The following is a 14957-nucleotide window of genomic DNA, read 5'->3' as shown; positions in this document are numbered from 1 at the left end:
TCATTTTTACCCAACGAAGACGCTTCGCCCTTCAGTAATCGATCGTGACTAACTCCCGGTCTTGTACTTTCCTCAATTATTTTCAATTCCTCTGTGTTTTCGTTACCATTTTCATGGACATTATCAACTCTGGATTCTCCTATAGCCTTGTTCAGTATCTCCTTCACCTTGGCCAGGAGACTTCGAAACTTCAGCTGGCTCGGAGAATTATCACCGGCGCTGAGCGCAGGATTTCTCAATCTTCGCGAGATCAGGGTTGATTCTATTTCCGCATCCCCGATCAATTTCGAATAGTGATCCAACCGCCGTTTCCCACTCTCGCCACTCGATATCTCGTGACATAAGTCAGATCCCTTTCTCTTTTTTGTGTATTCTTCGGAATCTTCCCGATTTTTTTCGATACCCAGTAGCGATCGGTGGATCTGTTTTTCCCAGGGATAAAATCGACCCCTTCTTGCTTCCGGTAGCCGTGATTTTCCACCCCGTCTGGACCGGAATAAGCCGAAGGGGTTGACCGGCGATCGCGTGGTGCCGATTTCCGTCGCCGTCATGACATTGACGTCGACGTCCAGCACGAAGTGGCCGAAATCCCCGACGCCGGTAGTTGACGACGTCCAGAAGTCGATCGGTTCGCCGTCCCGCGTCGATTTCTGCCGATTCGGCTGCCGCGTGGCGCCGATTTTTCGCGTCGCCAGGGCTGCCATTGCTTTTTCGTACTTCTCTTTCAGTGCCAGGTAATCAGCTTCGGCGATCGTCGGCCCCGCCGGAGACGTAGACTCGAGGTCCATCATCTCATCGCAAAAATCGCACTCCGTCGTAGACACCGTCGGTTTTTCCCGCGACGTAGTTTCCGCCAGTTCAATCATCTCCGAGGTGCCATCCTCGCCCGTCGTCTCCGTCGGGCTCGTCGCCTCTCTCCGTATTTCCTGCTGGCTCTCGATCGCATCGTCGTTTCTGTTCTCCCCGTTTTCATACTCCAGGAGGTACTGTCCTCGCCGTTTATTCGCAACCGATTCTGAGCCGTGCTGTACTTCGTATACGGCGAAAATTCCCGGCTCTCTGTTTTCCACGATATTCTCAACTTCATCCGCCGATAGCTTTCGCCGATTTTCCAATTCCCCTATAGTTGAAGTTTCTTCGGTCGTTAAATCATCGGTCAATTCAGCGAATGTATCTTCGGGAATTGAGTTTTCATTTTCTCCCATGCTTTTAACCAGCTTTTCCTTCATCGGTTGTCTTTCCGATTCCGAATTTTTTGCCATCATTGCCATGCCATCCTTTTGTAGAATGCCACCGAGGTTTATCCTCACTGTAACTGGCGTCTTGAGAAAATTCCACTTGTAGTTTGCGCTTGCCGTAGTAGTTTCGATGAATTCTTCGTCTTTAGACGCTCCTTCGTACTTTTTTATCGATACTTCAACACTGGGTGGCTTCTCAATTTCAAAATTTATCGATTTTAATCCAGGGTCGATCTTCTCCTTGTCCTCGAAGTTCAAACCGACTTCAGGGCTGTTCATTTCCCACTCGTCTAGTCTCGAAGTGATCAAAAAGTTCCTCCGGTCGTTTTTTCGGAGCTTCAAATAGTCGCTATCCATTGATGATCCACTTTTGACGGATGCTGCATCGTCGTCGTTTTCGTGCGAAACCACAGGCGGGTGTTTTGAAACTTTTTTTCTCCTACGAACCCTTACTGCCTTCTTCATGGGTCTTCTATTCTCACTGGATCTTCGCGAGTGTTTATTCACCAACCTTTGAACGCCTTTAAAGTTTCGACTGTAGAATGGTTTGTAATTTTTTATATTTTCCAACGTCTTTACCGCCCGTCGTTTTCGCGAATAACTTTTCGAATTTTCAACAAACGGTCGCTCAATGCAGCCCGTTTCCTTTCCTCCCCCAAATTCCTTGCTTCCGTCTTTGGCTTCCCGAAGGACTACCGTGAAGCCCGTTACACTGGGCTTTGCCGTCCCCCTGGAATCAGCATCTGCTTCTACACCTTCCCAATCACCTACATCCTTGTTTTTCATCGCCCTCAAAGAGTCGGGGTCCACCTCCTTGCCCCACGTTTTTGCACCCCCGATGTCATACTGCATGTAACTTTCTGTCGGCCATTTCGGTCCCGGTATTATTCTGGGTTTCGGTATACGAGAATCGGCGCTTCGTTTCGCGACGTGATGTTCATCGGGATTGTCTGAAAATTCGTTATGCGTTATAAATTTTATAATGTGTCATTATGCCTGGTTAGGGACCCCTAATTGATCAAAAGCTCATTTTTCTATTACGCAATCAGAAGTAATGATTCTACAAATACTACGATAATTCACCTTCGGTATCGTCCGACGAACGTTCACGTCCATCGTTTTCCTTGGTCTTCGCTGCTTCTTTGGCCCGAGATGATATCATTGATGACAATATCTTGGCCCATTTCTTCTCCGACGATCTTAAACTATCGCACCCAGCGCAGAATCTCTTCTTCTTTCTTCCGCCATTCTTTGACGACTTGTCTGCGCATTTACCGGTTTGCCAATCAAATCTCAGACACGTTTTTCTACTTGGATTTCTGCGCAGGTGGAAGTTCCTCGTATTGTTCAGGATCGTCGGTTGCGAAATCCGGACTTCCATCTTCTCAGGTCCAGCGTCTTCATCTTCTTTGTCACTGTGGATATACTCACCTTCGTATTCAGGTTCCGAATTGTCTCCGACCACTTCTTTTCCGGATTGTCTCCACACGCCGATTTTTTTACCTGCATTTCCAGCACTTCCACTCGCAAAATTCATCTTCCGCTTATTATTTCTGGTCTGGTATTTGGAGGACCAGGTTTTGTGTCTACCGGACCGACTCGTTGCTCCTTGAATAATTACGCCCGAGTACTCGGGCAGCGATGGCGCAATGGAATTCACACCCTTCGCAATTTTCTCGTTTTTCTTCACCATTACCATTCTATCTTTCTTTGCCAATTCATCTATCTCTGTCGCTGTCAACTTTTCCTCCCTCTCTAGCAGTTCTTTCTTAGCCTTCAACAGGTCTTCTTCCATTTCTATTATTTCACCTTCTCTCTTTTCCAGTATCTTCACCTTTTGCGCGCTGTTCTTCACCGCCATTTCTCTTTTTTCCTCCGCTTTTCCTTCGGGCTGAATGATGTTTTCCTCAGGTGGAACACCAGCTACACTGGTTGTGAATTCAATCTGCACAGATGTTGCGCGAACTTCAGGTGTTGGAACTCCAGTTTCAATGGTTGCAAAATCAATCTGCACAGGTGTCGTTTGAACTTTAGGTATTGGAATTTCATTCGTGCCTGGTGGAATTTCACTCCTGCTTGTTGTTACGTCAGTTTGACTCGTTGTAACATCAGCCTGGGCTTTTGTAAGTTCAATTTTGTATGTTGTAGCTTCAACTTGGTTTGGTGTCTCCCGAACTTCGCTTTCGGTAACTTCAATTTTGCTTGTTGTAGCTTCAGCTTGGTTTGTTGTCTCCTGAACTTCGCTTGTGGTAATTTCAATTTTGCTTGTTGTAACTTCAATTTTGCTTGTTGTAGCTTCAACTTTGTTTGTTGTCTCCTGAACTTCGCCTGTGGTAACTTCAACTTTGCTTGTTGTAACTTCAACTGGGCTCATTGTAATTTCGAAGTTACTCGTAATTCCAACTTCGATCGTATTACCTCCATTTTTTTTTGTCGTCAGATCAACTGGATTCGTTGAAAAATCGAACTTACCCGTAACTTCACCTCCACTCACATCAACTTCATCTTTACTCGTCGTAAGATCATCTTGATTGGTTGGAAATTCGAACTTGCCCGTAATTTCAACTTCGTTTGTTTTAATTCCCGGTTCAGTCGTCGTAACTTCATCCGTACTTGTTGTCGTTTCAAATTCGTTTATTGAAACTTCAGTTCCAGTTGTCGTAAAGTCGAAATCATTCATTGGCTCGTCCCATTCGTAATCACTCCAAATCGGTTCCCCGTTACTGTACTCCAAATATTCACCACCATAATCATAATCAGTACCATTACACTTCCCAACAAAGTTAAATTTATTGTTATCGCTTCCGGGCTTTATGCTCGTCTCCGTATAACTGTGCTTATCTTCTTTATCCGACACTCCAGGTTCTCCAGTACCAGACGTTATATACAAATCGGGTTTCGTTGCCGCATTTGGATCTTCATCATCGTTTTCAGCAGTCTTGCTATCGTAATCATTCGTATCTTCAGGCACCGTCACTGAGTCTTCGCCGCCTCCGTCTTCATCGTTATATTCATCACCACCTCCATGGGGAGCCTCGGTTTCCGCACTACTATAATGGTCATCATCATCATTGTCTCCCCCTTCCTTGTATTCGTCGTTGTCATCCGTATCTTCATCGTTATCATCTGGGTTATTCTCCCCTGTATCCTCCTCATTGTTCTCTTCATCATTATCGTCTGGATAATTCCCCCCTGTATCTTGATCATCATTCTCTTCATCATTATCATCTGGGTAATTCCCCCCTGTATCTTGATCATCATTCTCTTCATCATTATCATCTGGGTAATTCCCCCCTGTATCTTGATCATCATTCTCTTCATCATTATCATCTGGGTAATTCTCCCCTGTATTCCGATCATCATTGTCTTCATCATTATCATCTGGGTAATTCCCGCCTGTATCCCGATCATCGTTGTCTTCATTGTTATCATCCGGAGTGTCCCCCCCTGTATCCTGCTCATCATTCCCGTTTCCATTGTCGTCGTAATCACCGTTGTCATCGTCAGTTTCATCTTGGCTCTCATCATTTGTCGGTTCTTTGTTCATACAGGCCGGCGTCGTGTAGTCGTTTTTGCAGCAATATTTTTCCTTAGGAGGTCGAGGTGTCAAAAAGGTAGTTTCGGCAACAGGGCTAGGAGTATTTCCAGGACCGTGATTTATCCGTTTTATTGGCACAGGACATTGTCCTTCCGCTGGTATGACGTAGCCACTCCTCTTCACCTTATCGTTGCTATTCCCGCCACGCCAATCGTGATTCCCATTGCCGTCGTTAATCTTATAGTAAATTAAGTCGGGAACATTCATGGGAGTCTCATTTCCACCTCCCTCCTTCAAACGGCCAACTGGTGTCGACCGAAGACGCTCTCCCTGCACGTTTACGATCCAGTTATCATGCGTGAACTTATTTTTCGGTTTTTGGATCACAGGGCTTTCATTTTTATCATCCATTATTTCGTATTCTCTTGTGTAACTTCTGAACGGTTTTTCAATCGTTGGGTTATGCCTTGCTCGATGCTGCCTGAAATTTTTTGATTCATCCTCGTCTTGGTTCTCGTAGTTCAAAAGGTTTCTAACCAGACGGCCACGTTCACCCCAAGGCAATTTGTCCTTGGTATTTTTATCTGGGTAGTATTTTACGCAGATCTTTTCCGTCACTGGACTACGAGGAATTGGTTCACTCTCTAATCCCAAACCGTTCAGGAAAACTTTCTTCTTCACCACCTCTGAAGTGACTACAGCATCTTCATTGTAGTTCACTGCTTCGTCAGTTGCCTCGTCTTCTTCGTCGTCATCGTCTTCATTGTACTCATTCTGTTTTTCTTCGTCGCCACTCCCAGACTTCCAAACGTCTTCATCCTCGTCGTAGTGAAAAAATTCCTTGGATCTTCCCGTGTTTTCTTCGAACATTGTTGTTTTTTCAGTTTCCTCAGTGACTTCTGGTTCCTCTCTGGTTCGTTTAAATTCTTCATATTCACTTCCTCCTTCCTCGTCAGTTGATTCTAAACTTGCGCCATTTTCTATGGTCTTTATTTCAGTCGGCGTTGAGTTTTCCTCAGCCCATTCAAACTGTGGCTTTGGCGATTCCATTATGATGGTTTCTTCCTCACCAGTTGTCCAAACTGCGTTTTCATTATACATTTCCTTTTCGTCAGTTTCTTCCATTGCGCGTCTTTTCGTCGTTTGTTCGGCATCAACTTCCCAGTTTTCGCGGTCATTCGTTATCTCGTTTTCTTTCTCCTTTAATTTTTTTCGTTCATTTTCTATCTCCTTCTCTTTTTTGTCCAACTTCTTTTCCCTATCAATTCTGTCTGCCAACTCTTTTTCTTCTCGACTTACCCATTCGTCTTTTCTTTCGTCCATTTCCTCTCGCTCTCGTTCAAGATCTTTCTCCTTTGCCTCTATTTCGCGCAAGTCATTCTCCTTCTTGTTTTGACCTTCCAATTCATCCTTGATTCTTTTTTTCTCCAAGCCATTCCACTTCTTATCTATGTCAGTTTCCTTTTCGTTAAGCTCCTTCTCTCTTTCTTCTATTTCCTTCAATTTATCCTCTTCATCTTTCCCAAGTTCTTCCTTCCTCTTCACCAAATTGTTAGCCAGGCTTTCTTCTTTTTCTACTAATTTCTTCTCCTGAGTTTCTATCTTCGTCTCTTTTTCTTCGAGGTCTTTTTCCTCTTTCTCTTTTTCGCTTATTTTTTTGTTCGTTTCGTTCACCTCTTTCAACTTCTGCGACAGATCGTCTACCTTGTTTTCCAAATCTATTTTTTTATCCTCTAATTCTTCCTCTCTTTTTTTTACATTATTTCTCTTCGTCTTCTCGTTTTTCAACTGTCGTTCCAACTTTTTCTTTTCCTTTGAATCATCGTCTAACTTTTTTTCCTTTATTTCTAACTCTTTGGCCAAGCTATTCTTTTCATTTTCTAATTCCGTTACTTGTATATTCCTTTCCGTGACCGTTCTTTTTAGATTATCAGCTCTTTTCTGCTCCTCGTATAAATTTTCATTCAATTTCTCATTTAAAGCTTTCTCCTTTTCTTCTAGATATTTTTCTTTGTTTTCTACTCGTGTCACCACATCTGTCAATTTCTTTCGCGCATCAGTTTTTTTCTTCAGTTCTCCGTTGATAATCTTCTCCACTTCTCTCACTTTTTCTTCCAGATCCTTTCTTGTTTCTTCACATTCCTTCATTTTCGCCTCAGCTTCCTTTCTCTCTTCTATCTCCTTCTTCAGCTTTTTTTCCTTGACTTGAATCTCTTCGTCAGCCTGCTTTTCCACTTCCGTCACTGCTTGCTCTAGATATTTTTCCCTGTTACCGTGCTCGACTAACTTCTTTTCACACGCATGTTCTTTATCCAGTTGATTAGTTAACTCGTTTTCTTTTTTCTCCAAATCTTTCTCTTCCTTCTCTACACTAACCTCCTTTTCCTCAATTTCCTTCACTTTCTTCGCTTTCACGTCCAGTTCTTTTTCCTTCCTCTCATTCTCTTTTGATTTCTCATCCAATTCTTTCTCCTTTTGTTCCAAGTTTTTCCTCTTCTTCTCCAGGTCATCCATCTCATTTTTCTCTTCATCTGATTTCGTCGTACCTATTGTATACTCTCCACTATTTCCTAGCACCGTGGTGGTGGATGTAGTTAGGTAGCTTTCCGTTGCTGCTTTTGGAGTCGAACTTTTCTTCTCTGTCACAATAGTCGATTCGGTTTCCGTACTATCGACTGTTCCCGTGCTATCCGCATCACTTACCCCTTCAGTTAAGTTTGGAGAATATTCCGAAGTCGAGGCTCCGCTCATACTTTCGGAAGTAGAAGCGGCTGTATTAGATGTCCAGATGTTAGTTATCCCTGTTTCCGTCAGCATATTTCCTTCCGTTTGAATTTTAGTCTGACTAATACTCGACGTTGTACTATCTCCAGTGGCTTGCTCTTCTGCCATGGTGGAAACCGTACTAGATTCACTTGTGATTGTCTCAACTTTTCCTTCTGTCTCTTTATGCATTCCTGTCACATCAGTAACGATTGTGGAGTAGCTAGAACCTGGCGTTGTATTTGAAGAGCTCTCCTGTTCCTCTGGGACTGAGGCGATACTAATTCGACCAACAGTTGTTTCCTCTTTGCCGTCAATGTTTGTAGATCGTACCGTCGAAATAATAGGGTAAATTGAACTCGACCAAATAGTTGTTTCATAAGCAGAAGTCGTTCTACCGACTGTAGTTGCAGGGTATTCAGAATGCACCTCAAAAAATATAGTAGGCGACGAGTTCTGTTCTTTCTCAGAAGTAGTGACGATACTAGAACGTAAATATTTTTCCGCCGTTGTGCTTTCTTCTGTCGTTGACGAGAACCCTGAAGATGGTCCAAAACTCTGTTCAACGGGCGGAGAACTGGAACCAGTTGTCATATCTTCTATCGTCTGCTCTACTTCCTCAGTCGACGTTTTTCCCGTGATGGGTGTAGAGGGCAAGGAACTTGTCGTTTTGGAAGGTGTGTACATTTCTGTCGTTAGATTATCTGTATCCGTGATTTCATTGTCCTCTTCGACAGTCGTCGAAGGTTCATTTGATGTTACATCTTCGGTATTTCCTGTTTTCTCCATACTCTGCGGTATGGCAGTGCTGCTACTTTCGAGATCCAGCGTGGAAGTCGTGGACTCCGTTGTGCTCGATACTGCAGGCTGCGATGATGTCGTTACTTCTTCTGTCATTTCGGAAGTGTATTTTTCATTGGGTGATGACTCCGTACTCGAAGAAAGAGTAGATTCACTCGATTCTTGAGTAACGGGTGTTGTTGAAGCTGTAGTTTCTTCGCTTGAAATTGTCGATTCTTCTGTGGCAGCAGTTGTTTCCTCGGTAGATTCTTCTGGATTCACTGAAATCGTTTCTTCGGCACCTGATTCCGTCGATGTAGTGTCTACCCAATCGTTATATTCGTCTTCGGTTTCAGTTTCATCATCCGATTCATCGTTATTATCGTTCGACTCTTCATCCGGTGATAAAGTTTCATCATCCGATCCATCGTGTTCATCATTACTATCGTTCGGCTCTTCATCCGGTGACAAAGTTTTATCGTCCGATTCATCGTATTCATCATTATTATCGTTCGACTCTTCATCCGGTGACAAAGTTTCATCATCCGATTCATCGTGTTCATCATTATTATCGTTCGACCCTTCATCCGGTGACAAAGTTTCATCATCCGATTCATCGTGTACATCATTATTATCGTTCGACCCTTCATCCGGTGACAAAGTTTCATCATCCGATTCATCGTGTTCATCATTATTATCGTTCGGCTCTTCGTCCGGTGACAAAGTTTCATCGTCCGATTCATCGTGTTCATCATTATAATCGTTCGGCTCTTCATCCGGAGACGAAGTTTTATCGTCCGATTCATCGTATTCATCATTATTATCGTTCGGCTCTTCATCCGGTGACAAAGTTTCATCTTCTTCGGTGACTTCTTCAGCTTCGGTTGTTTCCTCGTCGTCGTAATCTGTACTTTCACTTCTCACTCTCGAGGTAACACGCGGTTTTTTCGTTCCATCTGTGTGTGTTGGGCACGTTGTTTCCTCGGGCGGAACTGGCGATGGAAACGGAGTTTCGGCAACTGGTGCAGGTGTTAGACTATTCTTTGCTTTATTACCCAATTCTACGATTGCACTTGCTGATACTTTACGGAAATTCGCGTGTGCTGATGAAACGAAAGACGTAGCTGTAGTAACTGATGACTCTGTTGTTTCATCTTCTTCGTTTATCTCATATTGTTCATCTTCTTCTTTCGCCTCATATTCTTCATCTTCATATCCTGAATCCCTTTCAATTTCAGCTTGTTTGATGCTTTCAGATGACGAGTCAATTGTGTCCGATTCACTCGAAGATTCTTGGGTAGTAGATGATAAATCGTTTTCCGTTGATGTGTTATCTGTCGGCGTTGATTCAGAAGTACTGTCGCTCACTTCTGTCTTTACCAAATCATTTTCGTTTTCTGTCTGCTCAGAAGTTTCAGCCGAGGTAGATTCAGTTGAAAACTCTTGAGTATTAGATGATAGATCACCCTCGGTTCTTGAATTCTCCTCCATCGTTGTTTCAGTACTGCTGTTGAATGTTTCTGTAGTTTCTGAATTATTCTCGTAGTCCGTTTGTTCAGAATTTTCGAATACAGTAACAGGTGGAGTAGATTCAGTCGAAAGCTCTTGGGTATTAGATTCTGTTGTTTCATCTTCTTCATTTACCACCTCATAGTCTTCATCTTCTTCTTTCGTCTCATACTCTTCATCTTCGTACCCTGAATCGCTTCCAGTTTCAGTTTGTCCGGTACTTTCAGATGTCGAGTCAATTGTATAGGATTCACTCGACGATTCTAGGGTAGTAGATGATAAATCGTTTTCCGTTGATATGTTATCTGTCGGCGTTGATTCAGAAGTACTGTCAGTCACTTCTGTCTTTACCGAATCATTTTCATCTTCTGTTTGCTCAGAAGTTTCAGTTGGAGTAGATTCAGTCGAAACCTCTTGGGTATTAGATGATATATAACTTCCGGTTGTTGAATTTTCGTCCAACATTGTTTCAGTACTGCCATTAATTGTTTCTGTAGTTTCTGAATTATTCTTGTTTTCCATTTGTTCAGAATTTTCAGATACCGTATCAGTTGGAGTAGATTCAGTCGAAAGCTCGTGGGTATTCGATGATCGATCATTTTCGGTTGTTAAATTCTCCAGCAGAGTTGTTTCAGTACTGCTATTAATTTTTTCTGTACTTTCTAAATCGTTGTCATTTTCCGTTTGCTTAGAATTTTCAGATATCGTCCCAGTTGAAGAAGTCAAAAGCTCTTGGGTATTAGATGTTAGATGACTTCCGGTTGTTGAATTTCCTTCCAACATTGTTTCAGTACTGCTATTAATTTTTTCTGTACTTTCCAAATTGTTCTCATTTTCCGTTTGCTTAGAATTTCCAGTAATCGTCCCAGTTGAAGAAGTCGAAAGCTCGTGAGTATTCGATGACCGATCATTTTCGGTTGTTAAATTCTCCACCATGGTTGTTTCAGTACTGCTATTAATTTTTTCTGTACTTTCTAAATTGTTCTCAATTTCCGTTTGCTTAGAATTTTCGGACACCGTCTCAGTTGAAGAAGTCGAAAGCTCGTGAGTATTCGACGACCGATCATTTTCGGTTGTTAAATTCTCCACCAGGGTTGTTTCAGTACTGCTATTAATTTTTTCTGTACTTTCTAAATTGTTCTCAATTTCCGTTTGCTTAGAATTTTCGGACACCGTCTCAGTTGAAGAAGTCGAAAGCTCGTGAGTATTCGACGACCGATCATTTTCGGTTGTTAAATTCTCCACCAGGGTTGTTTCAGTACTGCTATTAATTTTTCCTGTACTTTGTACGTTACTCTCTTCTTTCGTTTGCTCAGAATTTTTAGATTCCGTCGTAGTTGGAGCAGATTCAGTCGATGGCGCTTCAGTATTCGATGACAAATCATGTTCTGTCGTTATGAGAGGAGTGTTACTGGGCACATCTGCTTCCTCTGAGTGATTTTCGGTTTCAGTTCGTTTACTCTTTTCAGTTGCTGTTTCATGATAGTCTGGTTGATCTTGATTAATTTTTTTGGTACTAGCGTCTATTTTGTTCAAAGAGGTCGTAAATTGTTGTGGTGGTTGCTTCGTACTTGATTCTCTTTCGAATTCGTTGGGTTCTGTCGTACTTTCACTTGTGATATTGAACTCTCTATTTAATTCGGTTTCAAACTTTTCGTCTTGTTCTGTTGTCAACGTTGTTAGAATAACCGTTCCACTTGTTCTTCCAGATTCCACTGTTGACGTTGACTCGGTCGTTTCATGTTTAAGATCAGTTATTTCAGTCGCAGACCGACTTGAGATCTCGGATGCATCTATACTCGTTGATTCCCCAAGCGAAAAACCAGTTGAAATTGTTGATTCTGAGAATAATGTTTGTCCAGTCGTGACTGATGAAGATTCAGGTTCCCCACTCTGCGTTAATTCTAATATGGAAGTATACAGAGTAGTTTCTCCACTAGAAGCTACCGAAGTAATCGATTCTATGGTCGATTCAGACGATATTGGTGATTCTGTTGCGTGCGTTTCACTCGATTTAGTAAGCTCTTCACTTTTTGGTTTTGAATAGTCTGTTTCCTTTCCTGAATATTCATTTAACGTTGTTTTTGTCGAGGAAACTATCGATTCCTTAGTCAAATCAGCATTGTTACTACTCTTTGTTAGACCTACGGTTGTGCTCGTTTCCGCTGGCGAAAATCGAGCTGTCATCTGTGATTCTGACGAATCAGTTTCGTCGTTTGAATTTGAAAATTCCTTTGCATTTGTTGAATGAGAATGTTGATAAATTTCACTTTCACTTATACTTTCGGTATCAGAGCTCGATCTAGCCGTTGTTACAGATGACGAAGTGACAAAGTTTATCGAAGAAATTCCGATCTCCTCTGTCAATTCGGTGGTGCTACGTTCTGTGAATTTTGACGTTGATGATGTTGTAATCCCTATAGAAGAATCAGCTTCTTTCGTTGAAAGAAATTCGGTAATCGTAGATTCAGATGGATTCTGCGTCAACTCCGATTCACTAGTTTGTTTTATTGAAATTGTTTTTTCTGAATAAACTGTCAACTCCTCTGTCACTTCAGTTACAAAACTGCTCGAAGAAAATTCTGACGGAGTCGCTCCTCCCGTAGAAACCACTGAGTCCTGAGTCGGGCTGATAGTACTACTCATTTCACTACCAGATTCTGAGCTGACTGTCAGGGCTGATAAAAATTGAGTCACAGTTGTTTCCAGGGAAGAAGCTACAGATTCTCCTGTCGGCTCATTAGTATTTTTTGGCGAAGTTTCTGTCGGGCTTGTTTCTTTACTTGAGATTACAAATTCTTTCGTGTATTCAGAAGTTTCTTCATCTTCTATGGACGTGCTTAAGGTTGTTTTAGATTCAGATTTTCCTTGCGTTGTTTCTTGAGTTCCGTATTCTTCCGTGTTGCTCTGAGCACTTGTCTCTTCAGGCTCAACCTGACCCGAAGTCGAGTTTTCACTTGAAATTTCCGATCCTGTTTCGCTTGTCTGTTTCGTGGTTTCAACTGAAGTGATGTTTTGACTCGAAGTAGTCGGTTCTTCTGTGAATTCGTTGAAACTACTTTTCGTAACTTCAAGTTTAGTGGTCATAATGAAGGTCACAGTTGTCCGCTCAGATGAAACTGTTGATTCTATCATCGATCCAGTATCGCTGCTCTTCACAGACTCTAATTCATTTATTTGGGTTGTTGAAAATTCAGTTGTTTTTCCAGGTTCAGGTGAAGCTGCACTTGGAAATTCAGAGATAGTCGTTCCAGTTTCGCTGGTTTCCTCAAATGAAACATCGGTTGAAATAGCCGTTTTTGTAGATACTGTAGATTTTTCAGTAGATATAGTAGTGTTAGTAGCCTGAGAGGTTTCTTCAGTTAAAGGAACAGACAATTCCGTTGATTTGGGGACGCTGATCTGCGTAGTGGTTTCAGTACCTGTGACAATTTCTTCAAAAAATTCTGACTCAGTTGTGCTTCGAGTCACTTTTTCTGATTTTGTGGTGCTTTCGGTTTCTATGGAATTTTCTGATACAGCCGTAAATCCAGAAGTAATTATGGTAGTTATTTGCGGACCAGAACTCTGGCTGAATTTTGGCTCTGTGACTATCGATTCGGTGTAGTTCTTGAGTCTTCCAGTAGTTTTAACTTCTGTTTCCAAATATCTACTAAATGTTGTTTGGGGATTATGTTCTGAACCACTAGAAGTCGTTGCTTTTTTTGTTGTTTTCGATGAATATTCTGTAACGTCAGGCACTTTCCTAGTTGTTTCAGGCTTCACACTAGCTTCAGTGACTTTTTCTAGTTCGTTAGCTGTTTTTGATGAGGTTTCGGGTACCGTGGCAGATTGTTTCGGCTCTTTCACTAGTTCACTGACTGCCGTTTGTCCGTCCAGCGATTTCGTCGAAACTCGAGTATTACTTTCGGATTGGGAGGCGATTTCCAACTCGGTCATTTCTTGCGTTGAACTCGCGACTTCTGCAGCGGATTTAGTTGTGATTTCTAGTTCACTGTAAACTGCGTTGTCAGTCGTAGATCCGGTTGCTTCCAACGTGGACGTGGATTTGGTTGATTCGGTGTTCGTAGATGTTACACTGGTTAATTCCGTACTTTTCTCAGTTGAAACTTCCGATTCATCAATCATCACAGAACTGAACTCTACTGTGGTTGATGCCTGGCTTGACGATGAAGATTCTGTCGTGGTTTCAGAAGTTATTCCAGATTCCGTCGTACCATTTTCTGACAAGTATGTGCCTTCAGTCGTTGAAGTTAATTCGGATGCAGAGCCGCTCAATTTCTTATTTGTAGTTTTTTGTTCAGTCGTTCCTCCGCTAGTTTCCGTTACAATTTCAGTTGCGGTCTCTGACGACGTTTTTAATCTTGTTGTACTTTTGTTGGCATTTTCCATGTCTTCGGTCTCTAACGAACTCGACTCTGTTATGGTTGTTTGTCGGTTTGCTTGCGAGATTTTGATCTCAGTACTTGTAACTTCAGATTCTTCAGTCACATCGGAAGTCAGGTGCGACTTAAATGTTTTTTCAGATTCAGTTGTATCTTTTTCCGTGGTTATTAAAGAGGTCGTTTTCTCTGCTTCGAATGTAGATTTGCTCATTGTCTGAGACGTAGTTTTATTTCTAGTAGTTAGTGTTCCTGTTGTTAGTTCAGGGTTCGTTACGATTTCAGTCGTTGATGTTTCAGATTCTGCGGTGCTTTGTCTAGTATTCTCTAGTTCTGCAGTCTCTGTTGAACTCAATTCTGTCGCCGTCGTTTCTTCGGTCGAAGTTGCCATATTTGTCGTCGACTGAGACGTGACTTCTTCTTCAGTGCTCGTTACCTCCGTCGAACTTTCTGATCTTGTCGTGTCTTCCGTAGTGCTCAAGATATTAGCAGTTAACTCGAGTTCTCCATGGGATTCAGCGGTGGTAGCACTCGAATTGATGATTAGTTCGGTCGTACTTTCAGTCGTTTTTGAATTCCCTTGCGACGCAGTTGTTTCCTGTACAAATTCGGTCGAACTCCTGTCTTCGCTGATTATCAACTCTGTCGTTGTTTTTGTTTCGAATGTAGATTCACTAATTTTCGGAGACGTACTGTCAGTTTCAGGTGTTTGTTCTGCAGTCGTCACAATCACTAAAGTGGTTGATG

This window comes from Diprion similis, chromosome 8, assembly GCF_021155765.1.
Source record: "Diprion similis isolate iyDipSimi1 chromosome 8, iyDipSimi1.1, whole genome shotgun sequence".
Taxonomy (NCBI): domain Eukaryota; kingdom Metazoa; phylum Arthropoda; class Insecta; order Hymenoptera; family Diprionidae; genus Diprion; species Diprion similis.
This window is presented reverse-complemented; position numbering follows the sequence as displayed.